General features: G+C 39.2%; 1 long non-coding RNA gene across 3 annotated transcripts in view; it reads left to right on the plus strand.

Annotated features, from left to right (window-relative positions):
• LOC136012663 (uncharacterized) overlaps positions 1-23528 on the plus strand; it is a 33185-nt gene that overhangs the window by 6518 nt on the left and 3139 nt on the right. For 2 of the 3 annotated variants that reach the window (XR_010611883.1, XR_010611882.1), the window contains exon 3: positions 17844-17884. This is a non-coding gene — a long non-coding RNA (uncharacterized LOC136012663). Of the gene's footprint in view, positions 1-17843; positions 17885-19725; positions 19808-23528 lie in introns of those variants that run through there. The other variant, XR_010611881.1, reaches the window with a different exon arrangement.

Raw genomic sequence — 23528 nt, forward strand, 5'->3', positions numbered from 1 at the left:
GGTCTTAAATGGTTGTGATCATGCCTTTTCCCCCCAGTCTTAGGGACTGTCTGCTTGCCTAAACAGAGTAGTATTCCTCCTGCTGATATAGAGTATCAACCCTTGCTTTTTGCTGGCTTTATAACATACACGGTGCACCTGTACTTCCATGTTGTAATTTTGTAGGAGGAGAGTAATAACAGTTTTGAATAGCTATTCTGTCAAAGAGACCCCACAATGCTTAGATACATGCTGAAAAGGACTTGAAGAGCTTGTCCTTGTGCAAGTCACACACAGCTCTGCTTGTGTTTTGTAGTGCTGGGCAGGGTTTAACAGCTGACCCTGGCACCCAGCGCCAGGCACCAGGGAGTTGGTACTTTGGGTGTTTATTAGGGTATACTGATGCTGGAAACTGTTCCACCAGCAGCTGTACCATGTTTGTGTGAGATGGGCTGCCTCTCTCCTCACAGTAGGATCAGACAAGTTATACAGAAGGCAAAGACTTGGAGAGAGTGGTTTGTATGCCCAGATGGAGCCACTGTGATAATCTGGTATAAGCTTCCAGATAATTTAATAAGAATTGGCAAGGGCAGGATGTCAGATCCTTGTTGTTTTGGTGGGGTTTTTTTTTGATGAGGGGAGAGAGTGGTGAGGTGTTAATTAAGAGGGAATTAGATCTTGTTCACTCTGGATATGCATTCTTAATGATGTGCTTTTCTTTCTTTGTTCTAGACACAGAGCTTTGTGCTAGAATCTAGTGACCTCTGATAACTATGTAAGACACCAAAAGCCAGAAAAGGAAAGCAGATGCCAGGGTATCCATGGCAGTGGTGCAGGCAGTCCATCTAGGTTTGCTCGCTGGAAAACTCGGTCTTGCTGAGTAACAGCTCAACACCACAGAGTGCTGAGGCAACCGTGTTAGTGAGCCTGGTGTCTTCTATTTCAGATCCTGGTAAAGCTGATAAGGTTTAAATAGGAAGTCATGGTACAAGCGTCTGGGGCATGCTAGGACTAGCCTTTTTAAATAGATGTCCACAGCTGAAACATAATGCTAACGTCTCTCAAAACTCTTCTTGGCCCTCGTTTTAACCATGACATGTATTCTTCCTCCAGTCAGGGACTGCATATATATACAGGGAGTGCCAGAGTGATGAGAACTCAAACTGAAGAAAGCGAGGGCAGGTAAAGGTCAACGAGGGTTTGATGGGTAAAAGGAGATTCCTGAGCTCCTCATTCCGGGGCTTACTGCAGGAGCAGGGCTGTTCCACCCTACTGCAGGGACTGCCAGGGAGAAACACTCACAGAAGGCATGTTTCTTAAGGCATTACCAAAAGTGATGAGAAAAACTAGCAAACATCAGGAAGAAGAGCAATCTGAGAATTTGCTTCCTTCTAATAAAATTTTCACATTTCTGTAAGGCTGCCATTACTTTGCAGAGCCGTTAGCGAAATGAAGAGTTGAATATCCAGTTGTTCACTCAGCACTCATACTCTGAAAAGCATGGTGGAACTGCTTAGTTTTCTCTTACTTAACTATTGAGCCAGTTTAAAGTAGTAAAACTCTTCAATATATTTTTTGTTTGGTAAAAAAGTGGTCATATAAAATTGTCAAAATTACAATACTTAGCAAATTGCAGAGAAATGTCTTTAGGATTTAAAACTCCAAAGTGTAGGCAATAGAACTGTAATTTACAGGCTGACACACCAGCTCAGCTATAGGCAACTCCAGCAGTTGCTTTGCTACTCGTTAAAAGAAGTGCACAGCTCTCGGACTAATTATAGCATTCAGCTATGTAGAAAACTGAATCCAGACTGTGAGACAGGATACCTTCTGACAGATGTAGATCTATAGCCCACTGCAGCCTGGAATTCATTCTTCATTTTAACCTGTTGTCTCCCTAGACATGTTTGCAATGTTGTTTATTTTGTACAGCTCCCTTTTGCTCTCTCTCCCCTGCCCCACATCCCCCAGACATATCATTGTCTCTTAAAAGAGGAGATCACAAAGGTGCCTGGGATGTGGCAGCTGTTGCTTTTGTTTTTTGCTCTTGAGGAATGCAGATCCATTCTGGTGACTCCTGCCTTTTTATTATTAGAGCGTGGATTTCAGCAGCTGCCTGACCGTGCAAGGACGCAAAAGGAAAGGATTACTGTTTTCTCCCTCATGCCCTTTGTTAAATGGAAAGACTGGATCCTGTTTCAGATATTTGCTGCTGTGTGATTAGGGCTATGGGAATGTGTCAAACAATTTTAGGTGAATAGATAAATCAGGCGATCCTGGTGCCCTCTTGGAAATGTCAGGTCTTGTGACCGATGTCTAACTTTTCTTGCAGGTCTGTGAGTTAATTAGTCTGCCTACCTGTGCTTGTGTTCATATTCCTTCAAACAGAAGTCAAGTACTACTGCTCATTTTAACTAAGCATGTATATAAAATATCCAACAGTTTTGTCTCAAGGCCCTTTTTGATTAATTAGGCTTAACAAATCTTTTGGGAAAAGTGTTGTATTTTATTGTCTTATGGCAGTCAGTGTGAGGCAGACAGACTTGGTGGGCTTCACTCTGGAGAAAGGGGGGTCCTTAGCTGCAGCATGGGCAGCAGCAAGTCACTCTGTTCTTCTTCAGGCAGGTGGTACATATTCTGTGTTCAGAGAGATTTCTCCTGAGAAAAGAAGGAAGCTGGTCTTTGGTTCCCTCTGTAATGATGGGCTGGAAGCGTTTTCTAACATGTGCTCACATCTTGGCTCTTAGCCGAGTACCACACAAGCATCCTTACTTCAAGATGGAAGCTAGGCTTGCTAAATTTTGGAGTCTTAACCTGAACTTCACTGCCTTCAGCTACCTCTTAATCATATCTTGATTTGCATGTTTTCTTAGAGAAGACGTTTCAAAAGATAAAACAGATTTGGCAGCAAAAGAAAAAAAAAGAGAGAGAAAAGCCCTAAGATCATGCATCTGGAAAAAGCTTTCTAATCCATCTTGACACATCTGTTGCTTTAGAAGAAAAAAAATCTTAGGCTGCACTAGGGCCCTGCAGCTATGTGTGTTGGGGGCCTGGCTGTATAATTTGTGGAGCGCAGTAATTCTATAATTATATTGCTAATTGCATGCTACCACTTTTTTATAATAACAGAGTGAAGTGAGTTATAACTTAACAGTTTTACAGGAGCTTAGACAGACTGTTAACTGAAAATGAGCACTCACAATATAGCTTCTAATAACTGCTATTGTTAAGGGCACACTACAAGCTGCGTGAATGCTTTGCTGGAAGGCATAGCCTTGCAGAAGTATTTCAGGCTCAGAACCTACCAGTACAGTGCCTTTGTAGTCTTGCCTGTAGATATGTGAATAATAACAGGATGGAGGATGGTAGAAAGGTTGAAAGTAAGAGAAAACTAAGTCTAAGAAATATCCAAAAAGAACTTGAAGATACTGCAAATGGTAGGAAGAATACGAATTTCAAAATGGAAGAGGTGCTTGTAGTGGTAAATTCCAGAGGAACTGTATTTTGTGGGGTCTGAAGTACTTTTCAGTTCAGTAATAAGGATGAATTGGCAGTCTGGGAATTAGACAGGACCTTCTCTCGCAATACTTAGAAGAGCTAGAACTTATGAACTGGTTTGCAGAGGCAAGATATTTGCCTTCTTTTCACTGTTGCTTTTGGTTGTTGCATTTTCTGAGCTGAATTGTGTTTGGGAAGCCACAGTTGCTTTCTCTGTCTGCAGATATAGTATAATTGGGTGCTGCTAAAGCTACTTTTGCTTCCTGAGGTTGCTTTACCCTAGCTGCAACAGAAAGGTGTAGCTGCACTGAATTGTTCAGGCAACACATGGTATTGGTGGGTTTTTCTTTCCAAATGTTGTGAGACAGAAACATATAGCATTTTACAGAAATAAAGGGGCAAAAGAAGAAAAAAATGGTGCTTAATTACATAAAAATTCTACACATAAAAAGCATAAAATGAAAAGTAGGTTGGGCTTTTTGTTGTTTTTTTGGGGGTTTTTTTAACTTTCTGAAAAAGTATAATACTCAGTTATCTGAGCTGATGTGTTAAGTGCATAACAGTAACTACCTGTTGGGACTTTTGACCACAGACTGCTTGTCCTTGGGAGTATTTTAACTGTTGAAAGGCAAGTTTCAGTGTGAAAAGAGCAAGTCTTCTTTCAGCTCAAGGTATTAAAAATGAATAAACATCCTATATTCTTCCCTCGTTCCCTTAAGTGTCGTTTTATGGCAATAGTTCATTCAGGATTTCAGATTTTGGAGCTGACAATTTATGACCTTTAGCTTAGGTTTTTACTGCTTGCAAAGCTGATTATACAGGCTTGTTATCATTTCAGATATAACATGACCTAGGTTATGAGATTGTTATGAAAGATTCTTCATTAGAAATCATACGAGATTCATAGAATTATTTTATTTCAAGGGTGCTTTTTTTCTTCCTTTTATTTTTTCTTTGGTTTTCTTCTCATTATTTCTCCCTGGAGAAATTTTCAAGCCAGTTGGTTCTGATATGATATAAATCATATACAGTATTAATTTTGAGCTCAGAGTTGGTTGACATAAAGACATAAAGATCAGTCGATTAAATGGGAAATGCTTCGGGAGAGTAATACTGAATTTGAATTAAAGTGACTATATCTCAAAAATTAGCTCACAGTCTGTGTGTGACTACACGTATAATTTAAGTGTTCTACAAAATATGATACCAGACACATTATCTAACTCAATCTGTATGAATCGTTTTGGCGTGTTCAGAATTTACCTAATAGACTGAAGTCAATAGATAAGAATTGCTTGTTCAGCATGTCCAGACAAAGCAGTTATGAAAAAAAGGAGAGGAATTAGAGCAGTGGAATATTTTGAGTAAAGGGACAGGAATCTGGAATAGGAGAAGTGAAACAGAATACGTGAACATAAGTGATAACAGTATTAGTTCTTTTGATTGTTCCAATTAAAACAGTTGAGGTCTGCTTTGGATTCTCTCAAAATCTGTGGTAAGGTCTTTGTTTTCATTAGTAGGCTATAAGCGTACAACTTCTAGTATAACTGTACAGACTATCAATAGTTATTTTTTCTTTTTCAGAGTGATGGAGCTATTGACTTTGGGCTTTCACTTGTGAGAATTGCACAGTCTGTGATGAGCATGTGCTATTACTATTACTTGGAAAGAATGTAAAGTTCTGCTGGTAGGGTGGTAGATGATTTTATGCTAAGCATAGATTTTGATTTTGTCATTTCACTTACTGATCAAAATACTAAGATAGGTACAGCCTTCTGGAGCTCCAGTTAAGTGCACTGCACTAATTCAAAGTATTTGCCTTAGCTTCTCATGCTGTTATCCTGCTAATAATCAAAACTTCCTTTAAAGCTTATCTCCCACAGTGTTCCCTTGCACAGTTTAATGTAGAGCTTCCATTCATAATCTTCACTTTTTCACATTTTCACAGAATCTGCCTTAATATTTGACTTTACTGTATGCTGTTCTGTAGAACTTACAGCTACAGACTGAAGTACATACCCAAGCTGAAAGGCAGGGTAAGGTAATAAAAAAGCTATGAATATAGGCTGATTCTCCTCCTTGCTTATCCATTTCTCCACTTGTGAAATGGATGTGCTACTACCTGCTTTGGATCTCTGGATGAATTTATATATTATCATTTATATATTCCAATCTTAGAATATATAAATTCGATATGAGCATTCAGAAGATACTCAGTTGAGAAAGTAATTCCTGAGAGATTATAAAAGTATTAAGGAAATTAAATTCCATTTCTTTCTTGAGGTGAATTCTACAAAAATATATTTATCAATATTGAATTGCTACAACAAGCCCACCCACAACACTACTGTACCTGTACCCTTCCCACAGATTCATACACAACCTGAGCATGTATGGTCCTGCACAAACACCATCTTAAATGCAACAAGACATAGGGATCTTCTTTTGCAAAGACACAGGCTTTCCTTAGCTTAGTCAGTAGGCTAGGCTTTCTTAGCCTAAGAAGGATTGTAGCAGCAGCTCCTGCACAGTTAAGCACCTGCTGTGAACAAATGCCACACTCTTCGGTAGCTGAACCTATAGTCAGCAAAGGGATGCAGGACCTGAAGTTAGCTTTGAGGAAAAATTCACATACTTTGGGCTGGACTGCCTTTCATCCACAATACCAGAGTCTTAAACTCAGGCACTCTGGGTGAAGGCTGACTAGTTTTAGTCCATCATATCAGTGGCTAACCTTTCCCAGTTGCTGAGTGTTGTACAGATATGTGAGTATCTTCTAGATCACACCCTCACCACTCTCAGAAAGGTGCTCAGTTGTGCAGTACTATGCATGTGTGTGGCATTTGAGCCCCGTTTCCTATGTGCATTATTTAAAATCTGATGAATCTACGCATTTGTGTAAATTTGGGGATCCTTTGGAAAAATACATATGAAAAGTTCTTTTGCAAAGGTATACTGAATATACAATTTCAGTAGCATTCAAAAATACTTTATGCAGGTATCAGTCAACCTCGGTAACATGTCACAGCAGGGAGCTGGAGTTTCTGAAGTAAGTTTTAGAGCTGTTTTCAAAAGATAACCCTTCTCTTGTGCATAGACCCTTTAAAATCCTTAGTCAGCAGAATTGTAGCTGTCTGTCAGACATCAGAGATGTTGGACTGTTGCAGCTAACTAGGATTAGCTCCTGTCTTTCTCAGTAGTCAGACTTCTAATACTGATTAAAAAGTGTGTTTTCACAACTTATTAAATAATTTTAAACTAGCAAATATGGCCACAAAACTGGACACTGGATAAATTTAGTCCTTTGAATATGCTCTTTGCACCTTAATAAAATATATCACACTGAGTTAATAATTACTATTTTTATACTGTGTTATGTTACGGGAAGTATCTCTCACCAGAAGGAAAGTACAAGGACTTCTGGGAATCACTAGGGTATAATGAAAGTTGTCAAAATCGTAAACTAATACAGATTTTCTTGTGAACCATGAAAATATTATGTTTAAACTAAGACCATAACCTTTAACATTTGTATGAGAACAGCAAAAAATTATGAACAGGGATTTAAAAAACAGAAGTGTGTCTATGTAGATATCTGAGGCTTATTTTTGCATTAAATAAATAGGGCCTGATACCTCAGATGTTAGTTTAGTTGGCTGGTATTTTCTAGACATCAGAAGATCAAGGAATGATCTCTGAGTAAGTGCAAAAACTTTAGTTTGCTTAAATCTGCAAAAAGAATCTGAACAGTGGGGTCCCCTCTTTTTGCTTCTCAAGTGCCTTAGCATGCATTTAATTGCAGCAAGATACCTTTTCACCTCCATAAGGGCATTTTTCTGAGATTTTTCCATTCTGCTCTTACTTTCTCCTCCACTGTGTGAGTCAACAGACTTCAATCAATGTACCCAGCAACATTTTGAAAATAAAGTGATCTACCCAGCAAGCAGCACCCAGCAACACAATATCAGGACAAAAGAAGTATTCCTCCTTAAGAGACAAAAATACTAAGTTCCCAGGATGCTACTTGCTAGGAAGTCAGTGTTGAAATATGCCAGGAGAGCATTTCAACTTCTTAGACTGAAGATCAGCTGCAAGGGTGTGCAGTCAAACCAGGAAGATTGTGAAGAATGAAGACAACAAAACGAGAGAGAGATCTTTTCAGTCTTGTTTTCGGTTTGGTTTGGTTTGGTTTGGTTTTCCTGGGTAAATTAAGTTGTAGATCAATCAAAACCATTTACTGAATCCATATTAACAGTCAGTTTTAGGAACACCATGAGAACCAAAATTAGTTTTCTCATTTTGAAGCTTAACCAAAACAAAGAACCATTTCTGAGGATCTAACACAAAATCCAGAACGTGGTTGAATATCTAAAAACCAGAATGGTGTGAGTTCTCTACGGCAAAACTTGTTTCCCTTTCAGAATAGAACAATGTTTTTTTCTGTTCGTTGGGGGGTTAGGAGGTTTGTTTTTTTCTTCCTAAAGAGAATACAAGAGTTAAACAACCTGAAAGAAGAAAAGTATGAAATGAATGCTCTGCCTGACCCTAAGCATTTTTTATGGCTTTGGTTCAATAACCCAACTAAAATATCCCTTGTTAACACAATTCTAAGTACAAGGTGCCTTAACAACAATTCCCAGGAGATGTTGTAACACCTTTGTCAAATTCAGTTTAACGTCAAAACAGCTGAGAACACGTTCATTCTATGAAAAAAAGAAGGTATTTCAACATTTCCATCCTAATTTTGGAAGAAAACAAATGTTGAAATATTAGAATTTCCCTCAGGATGAAAATTCTAATATTTTGCTCAGCTCTAGTTTCCAATAACTCTTACACTTTAATTTTGTAATATTTAACTTAATGTTTCCCATGTGAGTATTATAGCACTAGTGGGTAAAACTTTAGTCACCTCACAGATTAGGCATGCAAAGGAAAACAGCTCGTGTATGTAGAGGGACAGATTTCTCCCTTCACAAGTGCCTTCCTCTTGTTTCCCCTGCTGATGAAATGTCAGTTTATTACAGACTTGATGAATGGAGTTTCCTTTCTCAGGAAACAGTAGTCAGGCCTATGGAAGCATTTATGTAACAGCATATGTTCCCTCCGTGGAAGTTTCCTTATTATCCCTTCCCTTGGCTATGCTGGATCGCAGTCACGGACAACCTGAAGGGAAATTGTGAAGTGTGTCTGCTGGGGCATTTGTGGGAAGCAAAACTTAGCAGTCCTGGCCCTGAGAGTTGTGAAGCCACAATCGACCTCTGCTTGCACCTCTGTGGAGTGCTGAGTGAGGTACCTTGTGTGCAGTTAATCAGAAAGTCGGATGTCGCCTGCTTTTCATGCCTGGATAAGGCAACCTTACACATATGTGCACTGAGCCTGATTTCATTGCATCCATCATCTCCCTTTAGGGCATGATATTTCTTCCTACCAGGCTGGGTCCCAAACAGCCCAGGTCTACAGTTGCTTCTGATACTGGGCACCTTCAAACCAAACCAACCAAAATAATTGCAACATGAACTAGATTCAGTTCCCAACTAAAGTCTGTGCAAGATATCAGCTTCTCCGTAGCATTTCCACAGATCTCAAAATAATTTACAGAGTAGTTTGATTTAACTATCTCAGTTTTATATACTAGCATATACTGTGCTAGATCAAAATACTGCAGTTAGATGCAGTCAACCTTATTGAAGAGTTGTGCTGGCAACCTGTTATTTTAGTTTCTTGTCCTCCCTTTCCCAGAAAAGCTGAAGGAAATGCTTTGTGATATTACCCTCTCTTATATTTTTATTTTGGCAGGTTTCAGGTTTATCACATCCTTTGTTATTTCCCTCATCTACTTACTTCTTCATGAGCTGCTGCCCCTGCGGGTGGAGTAGCACCCTCCAGCTCTCAATCCTGGTAACCTTGCTGTGATGTACTGCTCTGGCTGACACTGGTTGTGATAAAGGAGGAGACTAACACAGATGTTGTTTGTTCATGAGAGTTGTACTGGGTTCAGCAGTAGCAGTCATTTTTCTCCTTCTTAGTAGCTGCTGCAGTGCTGTGGTTTTGACTTTCAGCCTGGGAACCGTGCTGATAACACCGATGTTTTAGTTGCTGCTCAGTAATGTTTACTCTGACCAAGGACTTTCTGAGTCCCATGCTCTGCCAGGGAGGAGAAGAAGCCGGGAGGAAGCAGACAGGACACCTGACCCAAACTAGCCAAAGAGGTATTCCATACCACAGCACGTCATGCCCAGTATATAAACTGGGGTCAGTTACCTGGAAGGGCTAGATCTCTGCTCAGGTCGGGCTGGGTACCAGTCAGCGGGTGGTGAGCGGTTGTATTCTCTTCCCTTGTTATTTCTCTTATCATTATTATTATTATTTTTGGTAGTAGCAGTAGTGATTTGTGTTATACCTTAGTTACTGGGCTGTTCTTATCTCAACCCATGGGAGTTACATTCTTTCCATTCTCCTCCCTATCCCTCCAGGAGTGGGAGAGAGGAAGCCGGGGGAGTGAGAGAGTGGCTGCGTGTTTCTGGGTTGCCAGATGGGCTTGAACCATGACAAGAGTATAAAATGAGGAGAAATATACTTTATTACTCCTTTTTCTTCTGCCTGTCTGTCTAACAAACAATTTATTTCCTCATACCCACCTATCTCTGTTTCTTGGCATAGTCTTAAGCCTAAACACTTGAATGTAGCTGTTCATTACTGGGATCTATTTTAGAAATTCTACTAAAAAAAATAAAATAAATAAATCTTTCTCTTTTCTTCATTGGTTAGAAGGTCTGAATTTTATTTAAATGCATGGTTTTGTTTTTATGAGCTTTTATTTATAAAATCCATGACCTTTGCTGGTATCTATGATAGCTGAGCACCTGATATGTTCCTCTGTTAGCGATAAATAGGTAGTTCGAAGGAAAAATAGTGAAGAGGAAATGCCTTACACTGATTTTCTTGTTCTCTTCTTGCCTGTTCTCATTTGGTTTGGAGTGTGTTTGTTCCTGTTGTTTTGAGTCTTTTTAATGTGTGTGCTATTCTTAGCTTACTCTCTCAGTGACTCATAAGAAGCCTTTTCAGGATCATTTCCTGAAATGTATTTGTGATATGTTAAGCCTTACTGATCATTTCACTTCTCCTTGTTCAAGCCAGCACCTGTATGTTGTCAGCTAATCTATATATGCAAACACACCAGAATAAACTGTCAAAAGGAACAATTAAAGATGAGTACTCTTTTTCATGGCTCTGGTGCCTGGTATTCATATAATTTAATTGGCTTTTTTTTTTTTGCACTTTGGGAATGCTTGTGTGTTTTGAATTAATAAACTATTAGATTAAAATATGTAAACAGCTTGTAGAAGCGGTATTGGGATCCAAAACTCCTCCCTGTCAATGATCAGTCCCCCTGCTGCTTGGACTGCAGAATCATGGTAGTCTTTTTTGTTGGGTCTCTGCTTGCCCGATACATTCCTTTTATCCTGGTCTGTGTGAAGGCTGGAAACTGTCTGTCTCTCTCCCCAGCTGAGGAATGTCTGATTATGACTGTCCTTGGCAAAAACGAGTTGTGGCTTAAAAAGCTCAAATGAAGAAATGCTCTAACCGTGTCTTGCAAAGAGGTAGACACCGCTATTGCTGACTTTATTACAGTAATGGAAGCATTTTGAAGGGGTAAGTCAATGCTCCCATGCCCAAATACATGTTCTGGAGGAGCTCAGTTCTTGCTGACATTTCAGTCTGTGGTCCTATACATGCATGAAACTCCAGACAGGTAGACTTCCACAGCATGTTGGCTGTGTGAATATTGATTTTGAGCACCAATTTCTTCCTCCTTCCTTTAGATCCTACATACCTAGCTCAGCTTTGTCAGATGTAGCCTAGGAACCAGGACTACAGATGGGGTATAGTCTCAGGTGGCTTTTGTATGGATATGAACCTTAGCTTCCACATAGACCATTCTTATACTCCTAAGAGCACCCTTTACTGTCACTGTTAATAAGGAGAGTCTTATGAAGCAGTTAGATTAAATACAACTTAAAGTAGAGGCAATTAAAAAAATAAAAAAATCCTCAGATATACAAGCTTGGGTGCAGTTAATGATTACTCATTACCTGGATAAAATTACTGAAGGTAGGTGTTGAAATACATACTGCACTTATACAAACAAATGTGCATGATAATATATATTACGTGATATGATGCAACGATGGTACTAATATAAAAAACTGTCATAACAAACTCATAAATATCTTTAAACTGTAATAACCAAACCAGAAAATTATGTCATTGTTGGTTAAATGTTCCTTAATTTTCAAATTATTCTTCCAGAGCATTATGATCCTTGGCAAATGTAGCCAAAGAGACAGATCCAAGAAGTTCAGGTTTCTAAGAATATAATAAATGATGAGTTTTTCCATCCTCCCCGCATTCAACTCGGCTAAGTACTTTTCAGGAAAATATTCCCATGGCACACATAGTCAGGAAGGACTCTAAACTGATGCTGGCAGTAAAGCAGAGTGAAGGTTGTGTCCATGCTTTTCATGCATACTTCTAAGTAGTTCAGGTTTATTTTATCTCATCTCAGAACTTTCCATATATCCTACTAACAGCTCTTCGATTTCCACTCAGATTTTGCTCTCAGAAAGTGTTTTGCCTGCAAGTTCATTACCTGTGCATCATGCACCTTTAGCTTTTTGTCTTTTGTTTCTAGTACACTTTATCACAATGCACCTATCAAATGTGATTCTTGAAATGCTAAATCATTCCTAAGAAGAACTTTATGTGTTGAAAAATGCAACTTTTTTTCTGTTTTCTAAAAAAACAGATGCGGCTGAGTTGATCTCTAAGATAATTCTGTGTGAAAATCAAAGCCTTCCACATGACATTTTTGCTTATTACAGGTTGCTGTTGAAGAAAAAAAAACAAGCGGAGGCATAGGAACAAAAAAAAAAAAAAAGAAAAAAAAAGGAAAACTTTTTTCTTCTTAATGTCTTGATATTAGGCAGCTTCATGAGTGCTTTTGATAAAATCTGGAAAATGTATTTTGAATCAGTCAAGATGTTAAAGTTGCACAAATCTCTAAAAGAGATATTTTTTTTTCTCCAAGTTTTCTTGTAAAAGATGAATTCTCAATTTCCCTATTCCATTGTATGTGTCATGTAGCATCATCACAGTCAGCTCATGAAGCTGTCAGTTGAAGTCTCTTGAGACTTCTTTTATGGTGTCAAGATGATGGCAGAGGGAATATCTTTGCAAGTTCAGCTGCTATAGGTAAAGCAAATAAAGTTTGCATTAATTCTATTTTGTTTGAAACAAACCATCCATAGCAAGAAAATTCTGGGTTAATGCCTCTAGAACCCAGCCTGGCTCTGCTTAGCCCATTACGAAGAACTATTACATCCCATTACTGAGTATGACAACAGGAGCTGAAACTCATGAATCTCTGACTTTGTTATAACTTATTAAAGGCTACAATGAGGCATTTTTTCTGTTTCTTTTATGTCAAATAAGGAAAAGAAGCTGCATAAATGTAAGACAGCAATATGTGTTTCTTAAGTGCTAGGTAGTAAATACTGTAAAATTAATACCACAGCTGTGATAACATAGAATGATGATCTACACTGAACAAAATATTTGTTCCTTCCTGAGTCAAAGAAGGCAAAGGCTGGATGAATATATTACATATGTCTTGTCAAATTTATGTAACCTCATTTCGGGAGTTATAGTGATAGAATTCTCTGATCTTCCTCAGGCAATGCTTCACAAATTCTCCATGGTACCGACCATCCAACCTGAACCTCATTTGCTTTAGTTTAAAAGTTTTTGCTTCTGTTTTTTTGCATGATGACCTTGCTGAACAGATTTATTTTTTTTTAAGATGTTATCAACCTTTAATGAAGAAGATTCTTACATTTTGTAGATCGATTAGAAATTTCAAACATTGTTTGCATTAATTATAGCTGTCACACATCTGCCAGTTTTGGCATTTTGAACAAGTTTGTGTAGAACAATCTTCGTTAAAATTTTGCACTTTGTTTCTTCTGTATGATTTAGTAATACAGGATTCAGAATTATCTTTTTTATTATTAAGCTTAGCATTGCTAGAACAAAGATAAAAGTTTATACAAAATTTTAGTGCTCTATTTTACTTAGGAGGTGATGTGTGATAAATGACCAATCTTATAGAAAGATGTTCATAATCACAGGCTAAATTCCAAAATCCCTCTCTTCTTCACACTTGAATGCTTCATTTAAGATATTCAGAATCACACACATTGTGGAATACCTTGTTTTTGAGGAGATGATTTCTGAGAGGGCCTCTTTCACCAATAGTATTCAGGCTCAGGAATTCAGTATTGACCCAGTCAATATGAGTGTGCTGAATTGCTTTACAATCATGAGCATAAATTCCATCTGTTCCTCCTTTGTGGTAGGAATGATAATATTCAAAATAAAAATATTGCTGTAGTCAGGACTGGACTGCTTAAAAAAAAAGAAAAATGTAAAGAAAGAAAAAGTCATCCCATTTAATTCCTCATTCTAAGGACTGGAACCTGTGGTTTTTGCTCTGACTCTGGATTCTCTCTACAGCTTGACAAAGGCTTTCTTTGAATTTTACTGAAAGTAGGAGCTGGCTTGTTTGCAGTTTAACTCTTGAGGAGGCACACAGCAGGGGTAAGCAAACAGGGCTGTAGGGATTGATTTAGACAGAGGTTCCTCCAGACATGCCACCGCTTTTTCCTGAGAGATAAAAAACAAGAGATTACAGATCAACAGTAAACTTCCTTAAGGTGAGGCCCATGGTTTAATGACTCTTTTTGTTTTACAAGGCCCAGGGTATGTTTGTAAAGGGAAGCTATTAAGACAGCTGAAGTCTGGTGATATATTGTATTTGGTGCTCATATGGGACAAAGGGATCCTTTGATTCCTGCTCAAATCTATCCCCTCAGTCGCGTTGGAGGGGCAGTGCTGCTAACTCATTAGAGAACCAGATGTACTTAAACCCCTTTGCAAACGGTTTTGTTGTTGTTGTTGCTGCTGCTGCATCTTAAAAGCTGGGTCAGTTCTGGGGCCCCCAAGCAGCAGTTTGGCCCAGCTAGGGAGGCTCAGGCGTGAGGTGGCTGGGTGATCAGGGGCTCAGCAAGCTGCTGCAAAAAGGAGTAGGTGGAAGTGAAACTGTAGGACTCCCTAAGTGATATGATTACCTAAGGCAGCGGGCTACAGAGACGAAGGAGAATAAGGAAACAGTGACTGCCGACTTCCTGAATAAAATTAGCTATTTGAGGAGTATGTGCTCACCAAATGCCTAGTGATGCAGATGCTGCTGTAGAGGGAAGACCCAAGGGAATGAGGCACTGCTGGAGGGATGGTCACGGGTGCCTTGGTTTGGCAGGGCAGCAGGATCTGCAGGTCCAGCCTATGGCACCTGCCTGGCTCTGGCTGCCTTCTTCCCATGGTACAAGGAGGACTTGTCAGACAGCTCTTTCTCAGTTGTGCCAGTGCTGCTGGAAATTCAGGGGTGTGAAGGTTGGCCACAGAAGAAGCTGGGGCTACTACTGGAGAAAGGAAGTGCTTTCTTCGCTGAGGATCCTATGATGGTGAAGAGGAAGAAAGGGAGGGTATGAGGATGTCTAATAAGTGTGGGGAGGTAAGGATAGTCTAATTATGGTACAAAGGTCTTTCTGGCCATGGTGGGGGCTAAGGGCTGTCACTGTGCTGTAGTAAAGATGAATATTTTATTGGATGATTGGGCTGGCAGACAGGAGGGAGAGATGGAGGTCCCTGTCCCCATTATTAACCACTACTGGTAAACTTCCTTCCCCCCCCCCACCCCGAATACCTGCTACTAGTGTCCTGTCTCCCATCCCCCACCAGCCCTACTGATATTTCCAAAAGCTATTCAGTGATACAGATTCTTGTGAGGAGCTTCCAGAAGCTCCAGACCAGTTGTTCCTCTGTCTGCCAGGCTGACATACATTTAGTTTTGCTGGCCAAGTGGAAAATGAAGGAAAATACTCCTACTCCATGCAAAGAAGCTGTATATTTCAGTTTGCTCCTCATACTGTGGGACTCCTCAATTCATCTGTCTTCAGACAGGTCTTGTGAAGCACAATTGGGCAAGACTAGGGCCAGGTTGGAAGCATTCTTTGGGAGCCCAGGAAGTGGGGGTGCTCAGCATGCTCCCTGGTGTGGATGGGGATATATCAGCCCCTTCCCACCTCTCCTGTGATCACTTTGACCACATCGCCTAGGGCAAGATCTCACTAACACATCCTAGCTAACTGCTGGGCTCTGCTGAAAGGTACACATGGCAACACATGGCTGTTTGTCTTATGCCCTCTTTGCAATAATACACTGATTAAAAAGTTGCTGTGATAGTTGCAGCCCATTTGTCATGTGTATTGAATTGCTCAGAGCTGGTGTTGCATAGAGAAAGATCTAGAAGGAAAGATACCTGTGTATTTTGTTTTGATCCTTTGACCTGTATCATAACCTTGCAGCTTTTTTCATGCCTAAACAAGTTGGAAAACTTTACTACTTCAAGAAAATACATGAGTGATCTTTGTGATGAGCATTTAAGGCAGGTGTGTTCAGTGTGTGCTAAAGCAGTGATGTTCTGCAATCTTTGCACTAGCATGGCATGGGCACTACAAGCAGCAAAGCTATGCTGACGGTTCTCTGGTGTGTAGATAACAAATAAAACCAAATGTGGTTATGACTGCTAATAAATACAGACACCAGCTGTCCAGTCCAGAGCCTTCTCAAGTGCATCTGGTTAACACTGCATCATACCATGGAAGTATCCTCGTACTTTTGCAAAGAAGAAGGGTGAATTGAAGAAAAAGTGGGTTAATAAGTAGTAGAACAAAATCTTGATGAAAAATTTGGATAAGAATAGAGAAATAGAGACATAATTGTTAAGCAAAGAAGAGAAAAGATACAGAAAAGTTATAAAAGTATCAAGAATACAGATTAACAAGGAGACTGAAATGCACAAAAGGGGGACAGAGATGTTCTTTAGACATCCTGCAGCTTAGACTACGTGAAACAAGACAGGACATACAACTGATTTCTAGGGTAACATGCACATTACACAGTATCTTGGATTACTGGGTTGGTGTTTGTAGTTCAACTGTTGATGTCTCTGGGGCTTTCTTTGACCTGTCAGCCTATATTTGAGGTTACTTCTGCGTATGCTGTCCATGATCAGGTGTCAGCCTTCATCCTCATGCTTCACACACTGAAGTGTGTTAAAAACTAATCCTTCCTTGTAATTTTGAATTTATTACTAAAATGAACATGAAATGAAGCAAGAAATCTAGATCAGACTTCTCTGAAGTTTACAAAACTCTTCCAAATACAGCTGAACATGCAAGTTAGACCAATACTCACTTTCTAATTCTTTTTTTGCAAGCAATTTGTAACATAGCAAAAAAAACTCCACATTTTAACCAGGATTATCACATGCTCTCTTGTTAGGTTTTTGGACAAATGCTTTCAAGTAGTGCAATACCATTTAGATAGCTGCTGTCTACAATAATAACAAGGTCCTAACCAGAAGTGATGGATACTGTAAGCACATAGTATGCCTGCCCATCTTTAAGAAGAATTAACAGATGGCTAAAAGACAAGTAATGATTCAGGAATGCTGAGAAAGAAACAGCCACGCTTCAATCTTCACCAAGAGCAAAATGATACAATGTGAATGCACGTTTGTCTAATCTTCTGCAGTAAGAATAATTTTCAGTCCAGGCATTTTTTCTCTTAAGCGTATGGTATATCAGGGTTTTCTTTCCAGCAGCAGTCCTTAGTGGAGGGACTGCATTGCTGTCAAAATGCTAATACAGATATCCAAGACTGAGGAGTATGAGAAGATCTTATTTGAAATAGCTGGGGACAGATGCTGATAAACATTGTCGATCATGTTCCTGCCTTTAGTTCTTCATATAATGGAAGTTCTTTCTTTAAAAGAAATACTTAATTATTTGCATTAGAAATGTGCATTTGACTGTAGAGAGTTATGGTAATTATTATTTTGGGTGATGGTATAAATAAGGTATATTCAGTTTCTGTAAGCACAATTATATGTACATTCCAAAGTGTCTTTCATCTTAGGGCTCTTAATTTGTAAGTTACTTATGGATATCTATGAACAGCTAGCTAAACCAGACTTCTTGTTATGAAAGAACAAGTGAACTTTTTTTCCCGCCCTTCATTGTTAGGAGTAGAATGAGCAGTTCACTTAGTTCAGTCTTAAATGTTTTACAAAAGTTTTACCTTGCCTAATAATAATTTTCCTCATATTTCAATCTGGAAAATAAGAAACTGTTGTTTTGGTACAAGCAGGATTTGTTTAATTAATTTTTTTCCTGATTTTTTTGCAGCCTAAGGGTTTGTGCAGAGCCTGAGGAAAAGGGCTGAACAGGTAAGGAAAATAGCTCAACATTTTGTGTTCCTCATGGACAAATTAATCACAGTTACAATTAAGTATGCAAAGATATTTGCAAAGATCTACAGTACATGTGAATTGAACCTAATTCTCAGCAGAGTTGTTCTACATGGAATGTATTTCTTTCCAGTGTCTTCAAGACTCCTTGCTAAAATCTTCCCAAACATACTATAGATCTAATCCTGATCTGCTTATGTGAAATTGATTCTTATACTCTCTTAACATAAAAAGAACTTGAAACGCGAATGTGAATAACTTGCACCAATATTAAGAGATGTTGTGATGCCAAAGCTGTGTAAAGAGGCCTCAAAGTAAATGAAAATCAGACTCTGTATGTTTATGTGAATTACACATCTGCAAAATATCTATAATATAGAACATAGCAGTTGTTTAATTTTTACCTAATTAAAGAGGCTTGAAAACATCTGGTAGTTGACACCAATCCATTTTTTTCCATTGTATCCTTTGTCAGTAAGTTGGGAATGGAATACAATATATCCCATGAGATGCTCTTTAGTTTATGACAGGTGTGCATTTCCTAGCTGGTCATTGTATGACACTATTTGTTTCCCACAAATACAGCTGGAAATACATTTATTTGGCAGTGAGGAATTGCAAGGGAAAGAAAAACTGGTTTAGGAGGAAACTTACATCAGAGATGTAGATATATTCTGTTTGCACAGAAATCTCAGTGTGGCATTTAATAACTTTCACAGGCATTTGCTTTATCAACCAAAATATAATAAATTTAATAAAGAGGGCTGTTGCATAATTTCCAACATCAGTATAAAAAGTAGAACAAAATGTGTGTTCTCAAACTATAATCACCCCCATAACATACGTAACTACTTTTATTTAAGCTGTGAGTTACTCCTGTTGTGCTTTCTGCTGCTTGGAATAAGGGGAACGGCAAAGTTGGCCAACTGCTAGCCAGGGAATGGCTTGGGATACATGTGGGGTCCATGGGCGTGGACCAGAGAACTGAGCTTTCTCCTTCTTCCTCTTTCGAGGAGATGTGGGAGCCACTGTGATTGCATGAGAGAGATGGGAGTAAGAGCTTAACATAACTCAGCATAGAGACTCTCATCTTCCTATTAAAGAAGGAGCAGCTCTAGTGGTGATGCTTGCAGAGTGTGCTTTGGTTTAGCAATAGCATCCGTCTGGCACTTAGTCTAGACTAGTAAACTCAACAGGCCCAGATCACTACCTGGCTCTGAGGCCAATATATGTGGAGCAGCTCATAGCTATGCTATTAAAACTCTTAGCCTCCAAAACAGTCATGCAGACCACCTATTAGCAATGGACCCAAGTTAACTTCCAAATTGTGCCTGGAAATATTCTGAGAGTGTTCCCCGTGGTGTAAGTCAAATCTATACCAGAAGTGAATGATACATGGAGCCAAATTATAGTGCCGGGGAGCATCCCCTTGTGTCACTTATTGCTAAAGGCATAGTCCAAATGTTTCTGTTTAATTTCTTGTTCATGACTTGGAGTTTCCCTCGAAAAACATATGAGGACAAATATAAACGTGTGAAAATTTCTAGTTTACCTGAACTTCATGGCACAAAAAAGGGCAATTTTTCTAGTCTAGAATGTTTTTCTTGTAATATTTCTGGCTTTGGTTTTGGATTAGTTTTTTTTTTTTTTTTTGCTGTTGTTGTTGTTGTTGTTCCCGCAACAGGAAGCTACTTTTTATAAAAGCTTCCACTGATCTTTTAGAAAGGAAAATGTCATGTTGCCCATTGCCATAGAAAAAGATGTAGGATGTGCATGTATTTTAATCCCACATGAGTGGCTCGCGAAGAATATGCACTCAGATTGCAGGTGGTGTGGTCCTACTGCTGAGAAGCCTGGGCTCCTTCCTTGTCCTCAGCCAAAGGAAACTGCTATGTTTAGGACTTTTCCTCTCAGATGCATGAAGGAAGCTGATTGATTTTCTATATTGGATTTGGCATTAAAAGAAAAATAAAAAAAAAAATCCTTCATATTTATGTAATTGTGAAGGGATTTTTTTTCCCCCACACGTAATATGGAAGAAGATTTACTCCTGTGGGAGCAGGCCCAGTTCAAGTGCTGCTGGATATAGAGAACAGAAGTTGGTGTGTGGGGTTTATAATTATTTTTCTCTGAACTGTTAATGCTTCATTTCACTTCAGATTTATAATTTAAAAAAAAAAAAAAAATAAGCTTCTGTCATTCTTCTAAAGTTGTTTCTTGCCCTGATCAAACCACTACCTTTGCCCCCAAAAGCCAGTGCTTAATCTGGTGACACTGTCAAAATAGATGTAAGGATCTTTTTACTAACCAGGATTCAGAATGGGATGAAACAACTTTGCCGCTGGGTTTGGCTATGACTGCTGCTGTTTTCCAAGAGCTGATTTTTGTCATGAGTTTTAAAGATGGATTACTAATAGAAAATTATTTGTAACTAATGGAAATAGATAGTAATAAACTATGTTCTTATACAAGTTCTGAAAATGGCAGCCTGGCATTTCTAAAGCTGAGAGGTGAAATGCAACTGCTCTGTGAAAAGCATTTCCTCATTTCGTTTTGGTATGTTTTCACTTATATCCAGGGTGGTCCTGAAGATTTGTGGGCTCGGAGAACAGGAAAAATTTCTCATCAAATATTCCTTTCCCTCATATTTCCCTCTTCTTTCTTTATTTCTTCTTTTATTTTTTACCACTCCCTCCTATTGTGACCAGGTCTGAAGAGTGGCATCACAAACATTTGTTAAGAGTAACTGTAAGAGGCATCACACAGCCCCACCAGAAAACGCACTGTCAGCACAAACTGTCTTGGGCTGGTGTGTGTGAGGCACAGCCTTTCTGGGGAGCTCTGCTGCTGCCATTCTCTCTGTGTCCCCTCTGCCTGCCCCAAAAGTGAGGAAAAGGAAGTGGTTTGCACTCTCTTGCCCCCTTTTTCAGTGGGCAGGACCCCACAGTAGGGATGAGGCTTTCTTTCCCTCCACCCTCCTTGCAAGTACACTGGTAGGTGGTTGTTTTGGCTGTTTTGTTTGATTGGTTCATTGCTTCTCAGAACTGCACTTACAGCTTTAGCTTTAGTGCAGTTGTGTTCTCAAGTCTTTGATGGAATCTTCTCCCAACTGTTTTTCCCAGTCACTGTAATCTAATATTCCCTGCTTCTTACATTGAAAATTTCAGGCCTTGTTTCTTCCAAAATACACATATTAATGCTATTACAACTCCCCAGACCTTAACTCCTACTCAGTGACTTCAGAAAATAAAGGGTTTTATCCTTTGTGGAAGGAAAAAAAAATCTTACCACTTCCATTTAATAGTATCACATCCAAACCCGGTGATGTGAGAGAACACATTGGCATTGAAATAACCCTTGCTGAGGAAAAGCACATTCCAGAGGAAATTGATTTTCATGTCACCAACTTACACATATTTTGAAAATTAGGTTCTGAGCCATAGGGTTCACAGCTGATTTATTTGTCTTTATTTTTTGCTAAACTTCTTCAAATGGATTTTTAGTGAACTAACAAGTTGCCTCTGACACAGGCTGAGGAAAAGTTCATGCAAAGAATGTGTAGTGCAGCACGGCGTGTAAGTGGAGGTCCAGACATCCTTGTGGAATGTGTAAGAACTGTTGATGGCAGCGTATGACTGAAGTCCAGCAAAAATCTCTGGGATTCATAAAGCCTAAAGCTGGAAGGCGATAATGTGGTCTGCTCTCTGTATTTCACAAGCTGCTACACTTCATCCCGTTATCCATGTTGAACTCGGCGCTTCCTGTTTAAGTTAAACATACTTTCCAAAAAGGCATCCGGTTTTGATCTGAAATTAAGCAAGGTTTGCTTTGATAGCTTTTTTTCGATGATTGACAAAGTCCAAACAAACGATTACTTTTAATTTAACTTTATCTGGCATCAGCTTCTGACCACTAAGGATTATGCTCTTTGATTAATGAGCCTGCTGTTTTTCCCCCTGACGTATCTGTGCTGCAGCCATGTCACCTGTCAGTCTTCTCCTTGCTAAGCTCTGGCTTTATGTCTGCCTCTAGGAGAGATCTTTTATACCTCAGGCCTTTTCTTTGTACCTTTCATGATTGTTTCAATAGCCTTTTCGAGATGCAAAATATGGATTTTAGCCAGCATCTTAATACGTTACTGTGTGTCAGCTGGTACTTATGTCAATTAAGAAAATCAGTTCTTTGGCATAGAATATAAAAGTTGAGTGCATTCAATGAATAATCTCCACATACATTAATTTGAGAGTATGAATCCACTCAGTTTCAAGTAAAACTTCCAGCTGGTGACAGCTTGCCTCCTGTCACATCAGTATGCATATGGCTGGTACTGGTTTTGCAGGATTCTGTAACCATTTTAACCTATGTCAGAAAGCATTTTCTTCATGAAACTGCTACATGCTTTAAATTAAAAAATTCTGTTACCACATACTGTGAAATGTCCTCTTCATGATCTCATCAGCAGTCATAAGGTGTTTGAAATTCTGACGGTTCGTTTTTTGAAGAAAGAAAGAAGATTCTTCTAGTCTAAATTGGGTTTTGTTTATGTTTTGTTTGATAACGTACTTTAGTGAAGGAGTGAGAGAAGAGAAAAGCCTAGGAGAAGTACAGATAACTCTCTAAATGGTATGGTTGTTTCCTTGCAGGCTGGAAATTGGTGATAATAAAGGTGTCATTCCCATGCTGAAGACTTCTCTTAGCTCAGATGACTTCAGCTTTGTGGAATCTCCTGAACCTCCTGGCAGCTCAAGGGAGATAACGTTCCTTACCAAAGGACTCCTTTCCTTTGCTTTCCGTAGCTGGCAGGGCTTTGCTTATCAGAACCATTTCGCTTAAGAAAGTGTGCATCCATGGGACATAAACTTGGCAATGGTTTTGATAATTACTCTTTGTACTGCACACGGTCAGTGCTTTTCCCTGTCATTCCTGGTCTCCTAATTGTTTCTGGAATTCTGCAAATGTGAAGAATTCAGGCTAAATATGGCCTGGATTTTTCAGGGCAGTTGCACTTTGACCTTTTTAGGAGATGATTGAAGGGGACTGCTGGAGTTATTACTTTTCTTTATCCTTCCTTGCCCCCCATCCTCCAGATAAGCCCCCCTAAACTATTTGGTGCAAGATGTCTTGCTTGCTCAGAGGATCTAGCGCTAGGAGAGTATGCCAGTGACCTCATGAGTAATGTATTCATCCCAGTTATTACAGAAAATAGGCATTTTTGAAAGAAATATTGTAGAGATGCTGAGTGTTGCATTTCCTTCTATGAGGATGGCTAGGAGAGAGATTTTATTAGTGGTCCATGTCTGTTTCCTCACTCCCACTTAGAGGTTGCTCTTTATCTTTGTCAGTGTGTTGCATTCTGCACATGCCAAATTTCTGTTTCTTTGTCACTTACAGGTCAAGTGCAGTCTTTTAGCGATTTGTGTATTGTGGCTCTTGTGGGAGTGTTTGTAAAACTAACTCGCTTGGGTTTTAGTTCTTTTTTGTGACTGAGGTCATGAACTAGGCAGATGTTCATGACACACATCCCGTGATGTGCTCAATGACACTACCTGGGGAGCCACAGAGGTGGTGTGTGACCTGTTTAGAAAAATATGTCCTGGAAACTAGAAAAAGGTGCTCAGAATAT

Source organism: Lathamus discolor, chromosome 4 (genome assembly GCF_037157495.1).
Source record: "Lathamus discolor isolate bLatDis1 chromosome 4, bLatDis1.hap1, whole genome shotgun sequence".
NCBI classification, from domain to species: domain Eukaryota; kingdom Metazoa; phylum Chordata; class Aves; order Psittaciformes; family Psittacidae; genus Lathamus; species Lathamus discolor.